Raw genomic sequence first — 20654 nt, 5'->3', positions numbered from 1 at the left:
TACCGAACATTTCACCCAGCAGCATCAGAATACACGTTTTTCTCAGCAGCACATGGAACGTTTTCTAAAATAGACCACATTTTAGGCCACAAAGCAAACTTGTCTAAATTCAGAAACATTGAAGTTATACCTTGCATTCTCTCTGACCACAAGGGAATAAAGTTAGAACTCAACACCAAAAGCCACCAAAGAAAGTCCGGTATCACATGGAGGCTGAACAACACACTGCTGAATCATGAGTGGGTCATGGAAGAGATTAGAAAGGAAATTCAAATGTTCATGCTACTCAACAAAAATGAACACACAAAATACCAGCTCCTCTGGGACACAGCAAAGGCAGTACTCAGAGGCAAGTTTATAGCTCTGAGCTCCTACATCAACAAATTGGAAAGATCTGAAACTAACAATTTAATGACACATCTAAACCTCCTTGAAAAAGAGCAGCAAGAAAAACCCCAATCCAGTAGACGGAAAGAAATAATCAAAATTAAATCAGAATTAAATGAATTAGAATCCAAAAAAACTATAGAAAGAATCAACAAAACAAAGAGTTGGTTCTTCGAAAAACTCAACAAAATTGACAGACCCTTAGCAAATCTTATCAGAAAAAGAAGAGAACACACCCAAATTAATAAACTCAGAGATGAGAATGGAAACATCACCACGGAAACAAGCAAGATTCAGAACATTATAAGGGAATACTTCTCAAAACTTTATGCTAATAAGTTTGAGAACTTGACAGAAATGGACCTCTTCCTAGCAAATATTGACATGCCAAAACTAAACCAAGATGAGGTAAACTATCTTAACAGGCCCATATCAAGCATTGAAATAGAAACAGCAATAAGAGACCTCCCAGCTAAGAAAAGTCCAGGACCAGATGGTTTTACAGCGGAATTTTACAAGGCCTTCAAAGCAGAGCTCACACCAATTCTCCTCCAACTCTTCAATGAAATTGAAAGAGAAAGCTCACTACCGAACACATTCTATGAAGCCATCATAACCCTCATCCCAAAACCAGGCAGGGATTCATCAAAGAAAGAGAACTATAGACCCATTTCTTTGATGAACATTGATGCAAAACTTCTCAACAAAATTTTGGCCAACCGACTTCAACAATTCATCCAAAAAATCGTACACCACGATCAAACAGGATTCATTTCAGGGATGCAAAGCTGGTTCAATATACGCAAATCAATTAATATTATTCATCACATCAACAGGAGCAAGAATAAGAACCACATGGTTATCTCGATAGACGCAGAAAAAGCATTCGACAAGATCCAACACCCCTTTATGATGAAGGTTTTGAAAAAATTAGGAATCCATGGAACATTCCTCAATACAATAAAGGCTGTATATGACAAACCTACAGCCAGCATTATACTCAATGGTGAAAAACTAAAGCCATTTCCTCTTAACTCAGGAACAAGACAAGGATGCCCACTCTCTCCACTTCTCTTCAATCTAGTATTAGAATGCCTAGCTACAGCAATAAGACAAGATGCAGACATAAAGGGGATCCAAATAGGGAAAGAAGAAATAAAACTCTCCCTCTTTGCAGATGACATGATCTTGTATTTAAAGAATCCCATAGACTCCACTCCCAAATTACTCAAGCTGATTCAAAACTTTGGCAAAGTAGCAGGTTATAAAATTAACCCCCAAAAATCAATGGCTTTTCTGTATGCCAACAATGAGAAAAGTGTGGCTGAAATTAGGAAAGCAACTCCATTTGTAATAGCCCCACAAAAAATAAAATACCTAGGAATTAACTTAACTAAAGAAGTGAAGGACCTCTATGATGAAAACTTTAAAATCTTGAAAAAGGAAATCAACACAGAACTTAAAAAATGGCAAAACCTCCCATGCTCCTGGATTGGAAAGATTAACATCGTGAAAATGGCAATACTCCCCAAGGCTATCTACAAATTCAACGCAATACCTATCAAAATTCCACCCTCATTCTTCAAGGAAATAGAAGAGGCAATCCAAAAATTCATATGGAACAATAAAAGACCCCGAATAGCAAAAACGCTCCTCAACGGAAAGAACACTGCTGGAGGAATATCAGTACCAAATTTCAAACTCTACTATAAAGCCATAGTAATCAAAACAGCTTGGTATTGGCATAAGAACAGACCTCAGGACCAATGGAATAGAATTGAAAACCCAGAAATGAACCTACAGACCTATAGCCATCTAATCTTCGATAAGGGAGCTAAAACAATAGAATGGAAGACAGACAGCCTCTTCAGTAAATGGTGCTGGCAAAACTGGTTAACTACATGTAGAAAACTAAAGCTAGATCCTTATATATCACCCTGCACCAGAATCAACTCCAAATGGATCAAAGACCTTGAACTCAAAGCAGACACTCTGAAAACCTTACAGGATGGAATAGGAGAAACCCTGGGTCTCCTTGGCACAGGCCGAAATTTTCTGAATAAAGACCCGGAAACACAACAAATCAAAGAAAGGCTGGACAGATGGGATTGTATAAGGTTGCAGAGCTTCTGCAGGGCAAATGACATAGCTAGCAAGATCAATAGAAAGCCCACGGACTGGGAGAAGATCTTTACTAGCCATACAACGGACAAGGGTCTCATATCTAAAATATACTTGGAACTCAAAAAATTAAACCACCCAACAACAAATCCTCAAAGAAACAACTGCCCAATAAGTAAGTGGGCGAAAGACTTAAAGAGAAGCTTCTCTGAAGAAGAAAGAAGGATGGCCAATAGACACATGAAGAAATGTTCAACATCCCTAGCCATAAAAGAAATGCAAATCAAAACAACATTGAGATATCACCTCACTCCAGTTAGAACAGCAAAAATCAAGAACTCTAACAACAACAGATGCCGGAGGGGATGTGGACAGAAAGGAACCTTACTTCATTGTTGGTGGGAATGTAAACTTGTTCAACCACTTTGGAAAGCAGTATGGAGGTTCCTCAAAAGACTCCACATAGAGCTCCCCAATGACCCAGCAATCCCACTTTTGGGCATTTACCCAAATGATCACAAACAAGGCCACACTAAAGCTACCAGCACAACTATGTTTATTGCAGCATTATTTACCATAGCTAAGACATGGAACCAACCCAGATGCCCCTCAGTAGATGAATGGATCAAGAAGATGTGGTATATATACACAATGGAATTCTATGCCTCCATCAGAAAGAATGACATTTCCCCATTTGTTAGGAAATGGAAAGGCTTGGAAAAAATTATATTAAGTGAAGTAAGCCAGGCCCAAAGAAACATAGGTCCCATGGTTTCCCTTATTTGCAATATCTAGTATAGGTATGAGTCAAGCGGAAAAAGTCAGATAATGTGATGTTAGGAAAACGAAACCTCAAATATGTATTTTAATGTTTTTGTTTCTTTCATGCATGTGTTTCTAACGCATTTATAATATTATCTCTTTGTTGCTTTGTATGTCCCTCCCCCACAGTGTAACCCCCGCTTTCACTATATTTGATGTCAGTATAACATGTGGAGGAGATGGGGACAAACAAGTCGTTTAAGGATTCAGGTGGACCTGTTGCAACAATGAGAAGTACAAAATGTCATGTCAAAACCAGCTTTACAATGTCGGGGGGGGGGGGCAGGGGGGGTATGATTGGGTGGGAGGGAGGGGGGAGGCTGGGAAGGGAGGTGAAGGGTAAACAAAGGAGGAGGCTGCAATGCTTGGTAAGAAATGTATGCATTATCCTGCCCATGTAATTGTAACCCCTCTGTACAGTATGTTCTCAAATAAAATAAAATTAAATTTAAAAAAAAAAAAAAAAAAAATAAGTAGGTGGAATTGTGCAAAAATGCATACTGTTCAAAAAGTAATGAAATCCATACCTGGCTTATGTAACTTTGACATATATATATATACATACATATATATGTGTCACCTTCACAATAACTTTTTTAAGAATGCAAAAACAACAGAAACATAGAATATGTGGTATGTTGGTTCGTGCCTTTTAATTACAGCTATACGACAGGCTTAGGTAGAAGCACTCCAGTCCATTAACCATCCTTTATCAGAAGGCATCCAGTTTGCAAAAACAGAATGAGCTATATCCAAATGGCCGGTGTGTGTGTGTGTGTGTGTGTGTGTGTGTGTGTGTGTGTGTGTGTGTGTGTGTGTGTGTGTGTGTGTGTGTGTTACAAGTAGGAAGGCCAGGGGCTTCCCAATCCCCCTATTTATTATTTATTAGGTCTCAGTAGATAAGCAGAAGGGTAAACAGTGTGAGGGAAGGGGTTAAGCTAGGAACCTAGCTACATCTGGCAATGTGAAGTCCACTGTCTTTATCTTGTAAATGGAATCATAGGCAGGATTTAAGGATTCTCTTTGAACAATGAAAATAAATACTGAAATTGTTGAAGGGACTGGAACCTGGAGGCGAAGCACTGAATGAAACCTCTTGTTCCCAGACAGAGATTTCTTCAGAACAGCCCACAGGGCTCATGCTTTGATTCCTAGCTTTTATGGAGGCCAAGATGAGAGAATCTCCTTTGAAGCCAGTTCTGACTGGCTTCAAATCAATTCCTGAGTTCAACACCTCATATTGGCAAGTGTAAAAGTAGAGCTCTTCATGTAACCAAACAGCTCTGGACATATCTAGAATGATTGGATTACATAGGATCTGTAGTCTTGGTCTTGGTTTACTAATTAAGCACTTTCTGATGCAACAGACATTTTTTCACAATGCTGCCCGGATATCGTTAATTACATAACTATACAGGGGCATCTATCTTGGTTCTAGAAATTCTAAATTTACGTCAATCTTTGTGTTTCTGTAAAAGAAGACACTATATATGTTGAGAGCCACATTTTGGAAGATGGAATACTGCAGTGTTTATTACACAGCTAGCAGTCTGCAAGCATCCTGTTGTAACAAAGACTTGCAGTCCACAAATACACTTAAACAGCTTGGAAACATGACAGAAAGGAAAAAAAGAATAAAAACAACACCAAGAAACCAATCAGCACCAAGAGAGTGCTGAATTGGGACACTATGATGACCAGAGACAAGCCAGGAGACAGGACACAGGACATGATCACAGAGACATATGGCATGGTATCTGGTGCTACTGCTGGTCCAGCCTAAATAGGGCCTAAGGAGGAGGCAGGTCCACAGGAAATTCCCAGTCCCAGGTACTGGACTAACAGATTGAGTAACATATCAGCCAAATTCCCATGCCTGTTTGCAGGGATCCAGCCACAACCATCAGTTGGGAGGCAAGTGATGGATGGGGCATTTCCTTCCCCCTGCATGAAAACAAGATACCAGACCCCACCATCCACCACGTGGCCAGTAGGGCACCAGCCACACCTGACCACCTTACTTAATATTACTGAATTAGTAAATCAATTCATAAAATGTTACAGCATCTGTATCATTTTCTAAACAGTTCAAGAATTTGCTTTATGTAAAGCCATTTTTCTTGAGCCCCACCTCTGAAAGAATAATTCTCACATTCACCAATTATTAAACATTCTTCTTTTCAATAGTTTGTTTCTTCCTTCTTCTTCCTTCCTTCCCTTCCCCTTTCCTTCTCTCACTTCCCTCCTTCCTTCCTTTCTTCCTCTCAGGGTCTAGAAGTGATGCTATAGCTCAAGTGGCAGATAATTTTATTTTTTGTTAACTTAAATTTTTGTGAGTGGCGGTTCCGGGAAGATGGCGAAGGAGAAGCTGGAATCTGAACAAGCTCTTGCATAGAAAACAGTTTCAGAGTTCCAGTGAACAGTCCCAAGCCAGAGAATCACACCAAGTGTGCCATCACAGGACAGAGAGTTAGCCAAGAGAGGGGAAGCCAAGCAGACACATCTGAGCGTCTGCCAGCAGCTGCTGCTGCGGCGTCAGGGTCGCAGCGGCGACCGCAGCCGCGGCCATACCTGAGCGCTCACACAGAGAGTCCGGGACGAAGGAGCCAGACGCAGCGGGCGAGCGGATTCTACTCAACACCAGCAAGAACCGACAAGGAGCGGACAACTTCATCCTGCACTTTGCAGACCAGAGACGACCCAGGATCCAAGACTCGGCGTGAGTAGCCCCACTTCCTCACTCCTTCCCAGGGAGCAGAGGAGGGAAGGCCACCCCTCCCCCCCAGCACCGGTGATCTCCATCTTGGATACCGACAAAGCTCGGAGGAGCGGCTAGCTCCAGCTCAGGCCTTGGAATAAAACGAGTCATTTAGCAAGTCACAAGAACTTAACGGCGAAGTGACCTCACAGACTCAGTTCCATCCAGGGAAAAGTCACCCAGCTCAGGCGCCAGCCATTGGAGTGGCTCTCCTCACCGGGTAACCAGAGCCAGAGGCTGCCCCTCCCTCTAGCAGCCACCACAATCAATTGAAAAACAGAAACCCTGAGAATGGCTCCAGGCTGGGTGCTGTGAGTTTTTTTCACAAAATAGCCCCAGGGAAAAGCTACTGTTTGATGAAAGGCCTCAACTCTACCCAGAACTTAGCCTCATCACTGCATCCCCCTCTTTTGTGATTCTCAAAGCAGATCACCCTCCCAGTAAACTAACCTGGGAGGGGGAATCTCAAAATCTTGGGTAAAGCAGAGCATTTTCTGCCTGTTCCAACAAACTGACTTAAGAAACCAATCAAGCCACAGGACCTCAAGCCGACCAGAGACTCCAACCACACTCTGGTTACAGACAAAAGGGAGATACAGGACTCTTCCCACCCCTCCCAAAAAAAAAAAAAAAAATCAAAGAACTTTTTTTTTTTTTTTTCTTCTTTTCTTTTTTCTTTTTTTATTTTTGTTTTTTTTTTTTCTCGTCCTATGTTACCTTATATATATAAAAAAAATTTTTTTTGCTTTTCTAAAACTTTTATTAATCCTTAATTTTTGCCTCTTCTGAAAAAATAATTGTTTTCCATTAACCTTTTTTTTTTCTTTCTCCTCTTATAATTTTTATTTTAGGAATACGTGAATGTGTGTTTTCCTTTCTTTTCTTGTCTTCTTTCTCTTTTTCTTTCATTCTTAATTATCTTTTTGTTTTTTGTCTAGCTCTACTGAATTTCTGATCATTTCCTCTCACTCTCCTATCCTTTCCATCTTTTCCTCTTTGTTCTTCTTTATATAACTTAACTCTTGTTCTGCACATCCTCAGATAAACCCGTAGTTAACCAGTAGACCCTATCCCCCATTGTGTACGCACTTAATCCACAAACTTATTACTCAATTCAAAACCTCTGAGACATAAATTCATTAATAGCAGTACTACCTCTTTATACCTATATAATATTTTAAGCATTTTTTTAAAGTTTTTCACATCTCCTCTATGTCCCTCCCTTTCTCTCAACATATTCATATTCCTCTATAAATAGATGGTCCTTTAATCTCTAAAATAACATTAATTTTTACGTTTCTTTTTTTTCTGGTCTCTTTTCATTCCCCTTTCCCTTTCTTCTTTTTCTCTCTCTCTCTACTTGCATCCTACCCAACCTATTTCCTGCATTGTGATTAGGACATAGTTAACTCTCCCTGTGCCTCCCCACACCAATCTATTCCTATTTTTTACCCACATCTCTCCCTAACCCTAATAATTTCTGGTTTTCCAAATTCTTCTCTGCGGTTCGAAGCCCTTTAACATATAGTTGTTTGATGTCGAATAGATGTATCTGTTGAACTAGATTGTATCTGTAGACTATTGACTGTACAAATGCAAACTTTGGTTGATGGTTGCCTTAAGATAGTGTTCTAGCACAAAACTGGTGCTATCTTCATCTCAAATGGGCAGAGTAAGCCGGAAAAACACAAGAAAAATGGCAAATTCGGGTATCTCAATTCCCAATCTTGATAATCAGGGGTTAGAAGAGATAATGAATAATCCAGAGGAGAGTTCCCAAACAGCTCTACAAACACTGGTGGCAAACATGATAAATGAAAAGTTTGACAACGTACAAAGGACTCTGTATGAGCGTGATAGGGAGAGAGAGGAAGCATCCCAGAAGTTTATACAGGAATATCATAAGCGTGAGGAAGCTACTCAAAAACTGATACAGGATTTGCGTGAACAACTTGAGAATACTCAAAGAGAAAGGGAGGAATGGCGTGAGCAGGCTGAGAACACTCAAAGAGATCTGCAGGAATCCCACGAACGGGAGGAAGCTAATCAAAGAGTAATACAGGAATTGAGAGACCAGGTAGAGAACACACAAAGATCACTAAAGGCATTCAGGGAATCCATTAACAAAGAGCTGAAGGAAGTCAGGGAGACCACAAAGGGAATGCTGAATGGAACCCAACAGAAGGAATGGGAGCCCAAAGAAACCATAACCAATCAACTAAGCGATTTGAGGACAAACACTGAACACCAAATTAAGGAAGTAAAGAAATTCATACAAGACCTAAAACAGAGCTTCAACAAAGAACTTGAAGCCATCAAAGCTGACCAACTAGAAGGAAAAGAGATAAAAAACAAAGTAGAGAGTCTTGACAGCAGGTTAGACCATGCAGAAGATCGAATCTCAGGGATTGAAGACAGCCTAGATATTATAGAGAAAGAACATACAACCATCCAAGACAAGTCCAAGAAATACGATAGATCTATCCAACACCTGGAAGACACCATCAGAAGGCCTAATCTAAGGATAATGGGTGTAGAGGAGCACCTAGAAACAGAAGTTAATGGTCTAGGAAATTTGTTTAACAGGATCCTAGCAGAGAACTTCCCAAACATGCAAAAAGATAGGCCTGTCCAGATACAAGAAGCCTTTAGAACCCCAAATAGACCAGACCAGAATAGGACATCCCACCGCCACATTATAATCCACACAGGATCAACTCAGAACAAGGAAAAGATCCTTAAAGCTGTCAGAGAGAAAAGGGTAATCACTTATAAAGGGAAACCAATTAGAATCACCTCAGATTTCTCAGCAGAGACAATCAAAGCAAGAAGAGCCTGGAATGATGTATGCCATGCCCTAAAAACAAACAACTATCAACCAAGAATACTGTACCCAGCTAAACTCTCCTTCATAACTGAAGGCCAAATAAAAACCTTCCATAGCAAAGAAAAATTGAAACAATACATCTCCACCAAACCAGCCCTACAAAAGATTCTTAAAGATGTCCTACACATAGAAAACCAACAAGACCGCAATAAAGGCCAAGAAACTGCACCCAAACTAAGAATCCAAGAACCATAGGAAGAACCCAGTTTTCGCAGCCCCCAAGAAGGTAGATAACATGGCAGGAACTCCCAAATACCTCTCAGTCCTATCTCTTAATGTTAACGGACTGAACTCTCCAATTAAGCGACATAGACTGTCTAGTTGGATTAAAAAACAAGACCCTTCTATCTGCTGCCTGCAGGAGTCACATCTTGCCCGTAAAAACAAACACATTTTCAATGTTAAAGGCTGGAACAAAACCTACCAAGCAAACGGACCGCATAAACAGGCGGGAGTTGCAATCCTAATATCAGATAAAATAGACTTCAAATTAAAATTTGTGAAAAGAGATAAAGAAGGTCGCTACATACTAATTAAAGGATCTCTCCTTCAGGAGGATATTACAATTCTAAATATCTATTCGCCAAACAATGGAGCACCCAAATTTATCAAAGAAACACTACTTTCCCTCAAATCCCATATAGATCCAAAGACATTAATTGTTGGGGATTTTAACACACCACTCACCCCACTAGATAGATCAACTCGGCAAAAACTCAACAGAGAAACCGCAGATCTAAACAGCTGCATAGATCAACTAGACTTAACAGACATTTACCGAACATTTCACCCAGCAGCATCAGAATACACGTTTTTCTCAGCAGCACATGGAACGTTTTCTAAAATAGACCACATTTTAGGCCACAAAGCAAACTTGTCTAAATTCAGAAACATTGAAGTTATACCTTGCATTCTCTCTGACCACAAGGGAATAAAATTAGAACTCAACACCAAAAGCCACCAAAGAAAGTCCTGTATCACATGGAGGCTGAACAACACACTGCTGAATCATGAGTGGGTCATGGAAGAGATTAGAAAGGAAATTCAAATGTTCATGCTATTCAACAAAAATGAACACACAAAATACCAGCTCCTCTGGGACACAGCAAAGGCAGTACTCAGAGGCAAGTTTATAGCTCTGAGCTCCTACATCAACAAATTGGAGAGATCTGAAACTAACAATTTAATGACACATCTAAACCTCCTTGAAAAAGAGCAGCAAGATAAACCCCAATCCAGTAGACGGAAAGAAATAATCAAAATTAAATCAGAATTAAATGAATTAGAATCCAAAAAAACTATAGAAAGAATCAACAAAACAAAGAGTTGGTTCTTCGAAAAACTTAACAAAATTGACAGACCCTTAGCAAATCTTATCAGAAAAAGAAGAGAACACACCCAAATTAATAAACTCAGAGATGAGAATGGAAACATCACCACGGAAACAACCAAGATTCAGAACATTATAAGGGAATACTTCTCAAAACTTTATGCTAATAAGTTTGAGAACTTGACAGAAATGGACCTCTTCCTAGCAAATATTGACATGCCAAAACTAAACCAAGATGAGTTAAACCAGCTTAACAGGCCCATATCAAGCATTGAAATAGAAACAGCAATAAGAGACCTCCCAGCTAAGAAAAGTCCAGGACCAGATGGTTTTACAGCGGAATTTTACAAGGCCTTCAAAGCAGAGCTCACACCAATTCTCCTCCAACTCTTCAATGAAATTGAAAGAGAAAGCTCACTACCGAACACATTCTATGAAGCCATCATAACCCTCATCCCAAAACCAGGCAGGGACTCATCAAAGAAAGAGAACTATAGACCCATTTCTTTGATGAACATTGATGCAAAACTTCTCAACAAAATTTTGGCCAACCGACTTCAACAATTCATCCAAAAAATCATACACCACGATCAAACAGGATTCATTTCAGGGATGCAAAGCTGGTTCAATATACGCAAATCAATTAATATTATTCATCACATCAACAGGAGCAAGAATAAGAACCACATGGTTATCTCAATAGACGCAGAAAAAGCATTCGACAAGATCCAACACCCCTTTATGATGAAGGTTTTGGAAAAATTAGGAATCCATGGAACATTCCTCAATACAATAAAGGCTGTATATGACAAACCTACAGCCAGCATTATACTCAATGGTGAAAAACTAAAGCCATTTCCTCTTAACTCAGGAACAAGACAAGGATGCCCACTTTCTCCACTTCTCTTCAATCTAGTGTTAGAATGCCTAGCTACAGCAATAAGACAAGATGCAGACATAAAGGGGATCCAAATAGGGAAAGAAGAAATAAAACTCTCCCTCTTTGCAGATGACATGATCTTGTATTTAAAGAATCCCATAGACTCCACTCCCAAATTACTCAAGCTGATTCAAAACTTTGGCAAAGTAGCAGGTTATAAAATTAACCCCCAAAAATCAATGGCTTTTCTGTATGCCAACAATGAGAAAAGTGTGGCTGAAATTAGGAAAGCAACTCCATTTGTAATAGCCCCACAAAAAATAAAATACCTCGGAATTAACTTAACTAAAGAAGTGAAGGACCTCTATGATGAAAACTTTAAAACCTTGAAAAAGGAAATCAACACAGAACTTAAAAAATGGCAAAACCTCCCATGCTCCTGGATTGGAAAGATTAACATCGTGAAAATGGCAATACTTCCCAAGGCTATCTACAAATTCAATGCAATACCTATCAAAATTCCACCCTCATTCTTCAAGGAAATAGAAGAGGCAATCCAAAAATTCATATGGAACAATAAAAGACCCCGAATAGCAAAAACGCTCCTCAACGGAAAGAACACTGCTGGAGGAATATCAATACCAAATTTCAAACGCTACTATAAAGCCATAGTAATCAAAACAGCTTGGTATTGGCATAAGAACAGACCTCAGGACCAATGGAATAGAATTGAAAACCCAGAAATGAACCTACAGACCTATAGCCATCTAATCTTCGATAAGGGAGCTAAAACAATAGAATGGAAGACAGACAGCCTCTTCAGTAAATGGTGCTGGCAAAACTGGTTAACTACATGTAGAAAACTAAAGCTAGATCCTTATATATCACCCTGCACCAGAATCAACTCCAAATGGATCAAAGACCTTGAACTCAAAGCAGACACTCTGAAAACATTACAGGATGGAATAGTAGAAACCCTGGGTCTCCTTGGCTCAGGCCGAAATTTTCTGAATAGAGACCCAGAAACACAACAAATCAAAGAAAGGTTGGACAAATGGGATTGTATAAGGTTGCAGAGCTTCTGCAGGGCAAATGACATAGCTAGCAAGATCAATAGAAAGCCCACGGACTGGGAGAAGATCTTTACTAGCCATACAACGGACAAGGGTCTCATATCTAAAATATACTTGGAACTCAAAAAGTTAAACCACCCAACAACAAATCCTCAAAGAAACAACTGCCCAATAAGTAAGTGGGCGAAAGACTTAAAGAGAAGCTTCTCTGAAGAAGAAAGAAGGATGGCCAATAGACACATGAAGAAATGTTCAACATCCCTAGCCATAAAAGAAATGCAAATCAAAACAACATTGAGATATCACCTCACTCCAGTTAGAACGGCAAAAATCAAGAACTCTAACAACAACAGATGCTGGAGGGGATGTGGACAGAAAGGAACCTTACTTCATTGTTGGTGGGAATGTAAACTTGTTCAACCACTTTGGAAAGCAGTATGGAGGTTCCTCAAAAGACTCCACATAGAGCTCCCCTATGACCCAGCAATCCCACTTTTGGGCATTTACCCTAATGTTTACAAAAAAGACCACACTAAAGCTACCAGCACAACTATGTTTATTGCAGCATTATTTACCATAGCTAAGATATGGAACCAACCCAGATGCCCCTCAATAGATGAATGGATCAAGAAAATGTGGTATATATACACAATGGAATTCTATGCCTCCATCAGAAAGAATGACATTTCCCCATTTGTTAGGAAATGGAAAGGCTTGGAAAAAATTATATTAAGTGAAGTAAGCCAGACCCAAAGAAACATAGGTCCCATGGTTTCCCTTATTTGCAATATCTAGTATAGGTATGAGTCAAGCGGAAAAAGTCAGAGAAGGTGATGTTAGGAAAACGAACCCTCAAATATGTATTTTAATGTTTTTGTTTCTTTCATGCATGTGTTTCTAACGCATTTATAAGATTATTTCTTGGTTGCTTTGTATGTCCCTCCCCCACAGTGTAACCCCTGCTTTCACTATATTTGATGTCAGTATAACATGTGGAGGAGATGGGGACAAACAAGTCGTTTAAGGATTCAGGTGGAACTGTTGCAACAATGAGAAGTACAAAATGTCATGTCAAAACCAGCTTTACAATGTCGGAGGGGGGGGAGGGGGGGTATGATTGGGTGGGGGGGAGGGGGGAGGCTGGGAAGGGAGGTGAAGGGTAAACAAAGGAGGAGGCTGCAATGCTTGGTAAGAAATGTATGCATTATCCTGACCATGTAATTGTAACCCCTCTGTACAGTATGTTCTCAAATAAAATAAAATAAAATTTAAAAAAAAAAAAAAAAATTTTTGTGAGTGATTGCAAAATGTCTTATTTCTCCAAATGTCTTATCTATCTTGGTCCTTTATGAGATAGCAAATGAAAGCCTTCTTCTCATATCAAAGAAATATATGTATTTGGGGCTGAAAAGATGGCTCAGAGGTAGAGCGCTTGCCTTGCATGCATGATACCCTGAGTTCGATTCCTCAGCACCACATAAGCAAAAAGAAAAAAGTCGGAAGTGGCGCTGTTGCTCAAGTGGTAGAGCACTAGCCTTGAGCTGAAGAGCTGAGGGACAGTGCCAAAGCCAAGAGTTCAGGCCCCACAACTGGACCCAAAAAAAAAAAAAAAAAGATACCCACTTCAGAAATATATGTGTTCTGGGTTTTGGATATATACTCATGGCTTGGTTATATACTCACTACACAAACAAAATATGGAACATCATATTGTATTTCAAAGTAAGGGCAATAAAATTTGTAATCAGCCTCTAGAACATTGAGAAAATGTAGGCTCACAACATCGTCCACACTGGTGTTTTATCACAGCTCACTCAGCAGAACAACTAAATGGGCTAAGAGTGAATCAATCACAAGTTGTTCATCACCAGTAATTAATTGAAGAAAAAAGCAAGGGCTGAAGACATTTTGGGGTTCTCCCCCAAGACAAAATGCAGAGACTCTTGTTTTTATTTATCCACCACATTTTTGAATTTTTATTGTAATGATACTGTATAGATTGATTATACAATTATATGAGTAAGTCATGAATACATTTCCTATCAAGCATTGTTACCGCTCTGAGAAAGATTTTACTACTATGGATGTACTGCAATAAGGACTAATATCTTCCATCAGATCTTCCATTCAAAAATGAACTGAAATAAGTAAGTCATTTGTACTATAAGGCATGGATCACACATACAGAGGGAGACATAAGGGAGCAGTAGAAAACTGGTTGCTCTCATGTTCTTGCCTCCTATCATAACAGTCTTTACCCATCTATTGTTCCCCTAACCATGTTGGAGATGATCTGAATCTAGTACCAAAGGGCCAGAGCTCATTTTTCTAAGAAGAGTTTATCAAATTACCCTAACAAACTATTTCTTAGTATAAAAACCACAACTTAATAACTTCAATCTCTGAATTACTGTCGAGACTGGTTGTTTCTACATGCTTTGGATAATACTGAATGACACCATCCCCACTCAACACAATGAAAGGATGAGAAATGTTGGCTTAGAGAGCTGAAGAGTGGAGAATGGTTTCCCATCACACCCAGCTTACCCCTGCCATGAAGGATTTCTCTGTATAATTTACAGAGGTTTTCTTTTTTTTTATTTTTCTTTTTTTTTTAATTGTGAACATACTGTACAGAGGGGTTACAATTACATGGGTGAGATAACGAGTACATTTCTTATCAAGCATTGCAGCCTCCTCCTTTGTTTACCCTTCACATCACTTCTCAGCCTCCCCCGGCCCCCCACGCAATCTGCCACCCCCCACCAAAGTTTAAAGTTCATTTTCGACATGACAACTTGTACTTCTCATCGTTGCAACAGGTCCACCTGTAAACTTAAACGACTTGTTTTTCCCCTTCTCCTCCACAAATTATATTGACATCAAATACAGTGAAAGCAGGGGTTATACTGTGGGGGAGAGACATACAAAGCAACAAAGAAATAATCTTATAAATGCATTAGAAACAAATGTATGAAAGAAAAAAAACCATTTAAATACATATCGAAGGGTTCATTTTCCTAACATCACATTATCTGACCTTTTCTGCTTGACTCATACCTATACTAGATATTGCAAATAAGGGAAACCATGGGACCTATGTTTCTTTGGGTTTGGCTTACTTCACTTAATATAATTTTTTCCAGGCTTTTCCATTTCCTAACAAATGGGAAAATGTCATTCTTTCTGATGGAGGCATAGAATTCCATTGTGTATATATACCACATTTTCTTGATCCATTTTCCTACTGAGGGGCATCTGGGTTGGTTCCATATCTTAGCTATGGTAAATAATGCAGCAATAAACAGAGTTGTGCTGGTAGCTTTAGTGTGATCTTGTTTGTAAGCATTTGGGTAAATGCCCAAAAGAGGGATTGCTGGGTCATAGGGGAGCTCTATGTGAAGTCTTTTGAGGAACCTCCATACTGCTTTCCAAAGTGGTTGAACAAGTTTACACTCCCACCAACAATGAAGTAAGGTTCCCTTCTGTCCACATCCCCTCCAGCATCTTACAGAGGTTTTCTGACAAAGATTTTCCTACATTGGGCTTCTTTCCTGGGTGAATGTTTTAATAATTGCTGAAGGTTGGCTTCTGGTTGAAAGACTTCCTCTCATGTTTATATTTACAGAGATTCTGTAATGTGTCCATGTCTCTGATACCTGTACAGATGTGACTTCTGGCAAAATGTTTTCTATACTCATAATTTCTCTCCTGTGTATGCTCTCACATATGCTGAGGATTCAATTCTGATTGAAAATCATTTCAAAAATGTTCTGTGCACTACTTTCTTTTCTCCTATGTGAGTCAGTTCTCTGATGAAAACTGAGCTATTCCTTTCAGATCAAAGGCTTTCCACATTTGTAATATTTTTAAGATTACTCCGCTGTGTGTCCTATGACCCTGGATCCATGACTACTTGGTAAACACTATCCACATGTTTTTTTGGGGGGGGTCCGGTTGTGGGGCCTGAACTCTGGGCCTGGGCGCTGTCCCTCAGCAATTCAGCTCAAGGCTAATGCTCTACCACTGGAATCTTATCCCTAAATAACCTAAACAGTCTAATGTCTAATAAAATAAAAACACGATCTTCCAAGTAAAAATGACCTTTGCTCACCCAAGGACATGAGGTTGCTATAGGTCTCCAGCATCACATCTCTATGAAGGGTCCTCTGACCAGTATCCAGATCCTGCCACTCCTTCCAGGTGAAGTCCACAGCCACATCCTCAAATGATATCAAATTCTGTAATGGCACATGTCCATCAAGAAATCAGACCTGGGTTATGAGAACTCCAATCTGGAATTTCATTATGCTGCAGGTATGCTTTTGTCTTACATAAAATGTTCGCAGCTTGCTGTGTTATCTATTCACTGGGAGAATTAAATAGCAAATTAGAAATATTTGACAATATATGAACCTGGTCATTAAAATACACAGATTTGTAGGGCGCTGATGGCTTATGCGTGTAATACATGCTACTCAGGAGCCTGAGTTCTGAGGATCATGGTTCAAGGCCAGTCCAGGCAGGAAAGTCCATGAGACACTTATCTCCAATAAAACACCAGAAAACTGAAAGTAGCACTGTGACTCAAGGGGTAGAGCACTCACCTTGACCCGAAGAGCTGATTGACAACAGCCAGGCCCAGAATTGAAGCCCCAAGACCAATAAAAAATTACAGTTTCCCTAATGCATGCAAACACATTTCTGCTGCTAGCAATAGAGACAAGGTAAAAATTCTACGGACGGCTGGGAAGGTGGCTCAGTGGTAGAGCACTTCCCTTGCATGCATGAGGCCCTGGGTTCTACTCCTCAGCACCACATAAGCAAAAAGAAAAGAGCCAGAAGTGGCGCTATGGCACAGGTGGTAGAGCAATAGCCTTGAGCTGAAGAGTTGAGGGAGAGCGCCCAGGCCCAGAGTTCAGCCCCAGGACCAGACCCCCCACCAAAAAAAAAAAATTCTAAGCAGACAATAATCTGTCATGACAACAATAAATCTAAGGGGGTATCTTAAAAATTATATTATCAATTTTGATAAAATTTTAGTACATATCAGGGTAACAATGAATTACACAAATATTTTTCCTGCATTTACATGTACTACATCACCATACATCCTATTTAGATCTTCTATTAACAAGTACTATAATAAGCAAACAGAACATATTCAGAATATCACATGGAATACATAACATAGAACATGACCAGATCTATGAAAGCAGTGTCCACATGAATGTTAAAGACAGTAGCAGTACTGCAGAAAGAAGCTAATGATTTTTTGGGCCCTTATAAGATTTGATTTAGTTCCCATATAAAAATATCCTAGGTTGGGCTGGAAAGGTGGCTCAGTGGTAGAGCGCTTGCCTTGCATGTATGAGGTCCGGGATTTGATTCCTCAGCACCACATAAGCAAAAAGTAAAAGCCCGAAGTGGCGCTGTGACTCAAGTGGTAGAGTGCTAGCCTTGAGCTGAAGAGCTGAGGGACAGGGCCCAGGCCCAGAGTTCAGACCCCACGACTGGACCCCCCCCCAAAAAAAAAGAAAAAAAATATCCTAGGTTAACCATGTTTGGTTTAAATACTAAATATTGAAATGTGGTCACAGATACCCTGATATTTCCTTCCTACATAAAAAAGAACTGGTACCATGAAGTTTTATAAAGTTTGCCGACATTCTACAATACAAAATATAGGTAGGAGGGGAATAAAATGTTCCTTGACACGATTTTCATTTTAATAGGCCTTCATGGAAGGTGGAGCCAAATTTATGCAGGGTCAAGGAACACTCAAGATGACAAAAATTATAAATATGACCAAATGCTCAAATGTGGCACATATTCCTGAGTCATTTCAACAGTAGATCGCTAAGGATATATTTCCACTTTTGTTAGTTAATAGTGAAATTCCTCAGAGATCAAAATATATTCCTGAGCAAACATCTGTGAGATTTTGCAACAAGTGGTATTTCTAATAGAGAAGACCTCAGCACTGTATTGATTTTTTATCAAAAGTAGTTCAAATCTTAAACTGGCAGTGAATGAAAATATTCAAAAGTAGTGGGAAGGAAAAACAAAACTGAATACCACATCAAATGAAGTTAGACCAAAGATAACAGAAGCAGGAGAAATCCGATTTTCTTGTAGAGTATCAATTGAGGGAAGGAACTACTTTTCTGTATGGAACTCTGAAGTTGAGCTGAGGGGGAAAAGGATGGAGAGGTTGGAATTCCAGCCTGACAGCATTGAGAGCACTGAGAGCTGACTGCAGAAGGCTTAAAAGAGAATTCTGGAGAGGATCAGAAACTGGAGTGCAGGCCTTTTCTTCAGTTTTGGAAAGATAGCAGCTGAAACTGAGGTGCTGTTGACCTTGAAGGCTGGGTAAGGTGAACTCCATGTCTGCATTTTCTCTGGGTACCAGTCTTCTGTCTCAGGAGGATAAGGAAATATGTTTCCCCCACAACCTGTTGTGGCTCTCATTGCAATATTAATATAGATACTTCATTTTTACATGTTATCAATAGTAATCTTCCCTATGTGCACTCAAGGAAATATTCTTGCTTGCTGGCACCCAGGGACCAAGTGCCAGAGAGCCTTCAAAACCCTAATTTCCCCTAAGTCTATCTGTTTATGTTTTTGTGTTTCTCTAATTGTCTTTGGTTATGTAATCCTGTAGAACTCTCTAGGAAACAATTTTCCTATACAATGGGTAAGAAAAATGCTAATCATAAGAGCCATGTCAACAAAGGAAAACTGATCGCTAAGAAAAACTAGCTCCCAGATAAATCATTTGAAGAAAAGAAACAACTGAGACACATATGGAGGAAAGATGGAATGCAAAAAGTAAAAAAAATGATTCAAAGATAGATACAAAGAGTGAGGAAGAGAAAAATAACCAACACTAGTGAGTAGAAAATCAAGAATGGAGGGAGAATATAGAGGAAAGGAATCTTGTGAGGATACTTTAGAAAACAAACAGGGTTTTGTAGAAAGACCATAAAGTTTAGCAACAAATATAGTTTCAAGTAAGACCAAGACCATGAAGTAGCTCAAAAAGTAGATATGGAGATTAATTTAAGGACATATAGGTTAATCATTCCTTAAGAACACATGAATTTGTGTGTGACCAGACTATTTCAGCAATTCCAGGAAAGTTTCATTGAGATAGTTTAATGTTACTCATGAGGATGTGATCTGCTTGCAATCTATCCTTCACCTTTCATGAGATATAACCTCCTTGGTGTCATTACATCACATAACAAGTGTGAATCAACTTTATGACAACACAAAACATAGACATTCTGAAGCAAATCTGCATTCAACTTAGAAAGAATATAACCATTTAATCTGCTAAATCTACAAGCCATCTTTATCTGATTTAAGAATATGTTCCTGAGGCTGAATCTGTGTGGCTGGTATTGTTTTCAATTCTTTTTTTTTTTGGGGTCCAGTCAAAGGGCCTCAACTCTGGGCCTGGGCGCTGTCCCCCAGCTCTTCAGGTCAAGGCTAGCATTCTACCACTTGAGCCACAACTTCCGGCTTTTTTCTTTTTCCTTATGTGGTGTTGAGGAATGGAACCCAGGTTCTCATGCATGCAAGGCAAGCACTCTACCACTGAGCTACCTTCCCACCCCCTTGTTTTTTAATTCTTGAACATCTTTAGGTATATATAATGGAATGGAAAACAAATGAGAAATAAAAATTGAAAAAAAAAAACTCAATAGAGATCCTTTCATTCTTTCTCGCTGCTGACAATGAACAGAAGATTCTGGAAGGATGGCTGAGATATAAGGCAAATGACATATTCACAAAAGAATCTGTATTTTGCCCCAAAATTTCCTCTTGCAAACATGATACATGGCCTGGAAAAGCATAAAGCTTTCTAATAAGTGAAGAATCTTTAATGTCTCAAGAACATTAATGTCTCCTATAAACACAAATCCAGCCCATTTCCTGGTACATAGATATCATAAAAGCAACTAATTTCCATGTTTATGTACTCACTAAATTTGTAAAAATGACAGTTTCCCCCCCAAAAAATGAATAATTGAAAGCAAAAACATATCAGATTTCCACTAAAAGTAGTTATTACTGAATGTACTTCAGGATGTATGAACTGCTTTCTTTTAATGCAAAGGTATCCTAGGAATCCATTGGAATTTATGTTCTACCTCATTGATGTACATATTTAAAGTCCATGGAATGCATGTCTGATGTAACTCAGTAGTTTTTTATCAAATGTTATAAAGGAAAATATATACAGAACATATTTCTGGTGTGATATTATTTCAATAATGATTGTCAAATGGCAAATTTCACTGTACCCATTGCACCCCTATGCAATGACTTGTAATTTGACATTTAGCATGCTTTGGCCACAGGAACATGAGTAAAGATGATGTAAA

This window comes from Dipodomys spectabilis, unplaced genomic scaffold (assembly GCF_019054845.1).
Source record: "Dipodomys spectabilis isolate Male_0828 unplaced genomic scaffold, ASM1905484v1 ptg000227l, whole genome shotgun sequence".
In the NCBI taxonomy this organism is placed as follows: domain Eukaryota; kingdom Metazoa; phylum Chordata; class Mammalia; order Rodentia; family Heteromyidae; genus Dipodomys; species Dipodomys spectabilis.
Note: the sequence above shows the minus strand (reverse complement) of the source record.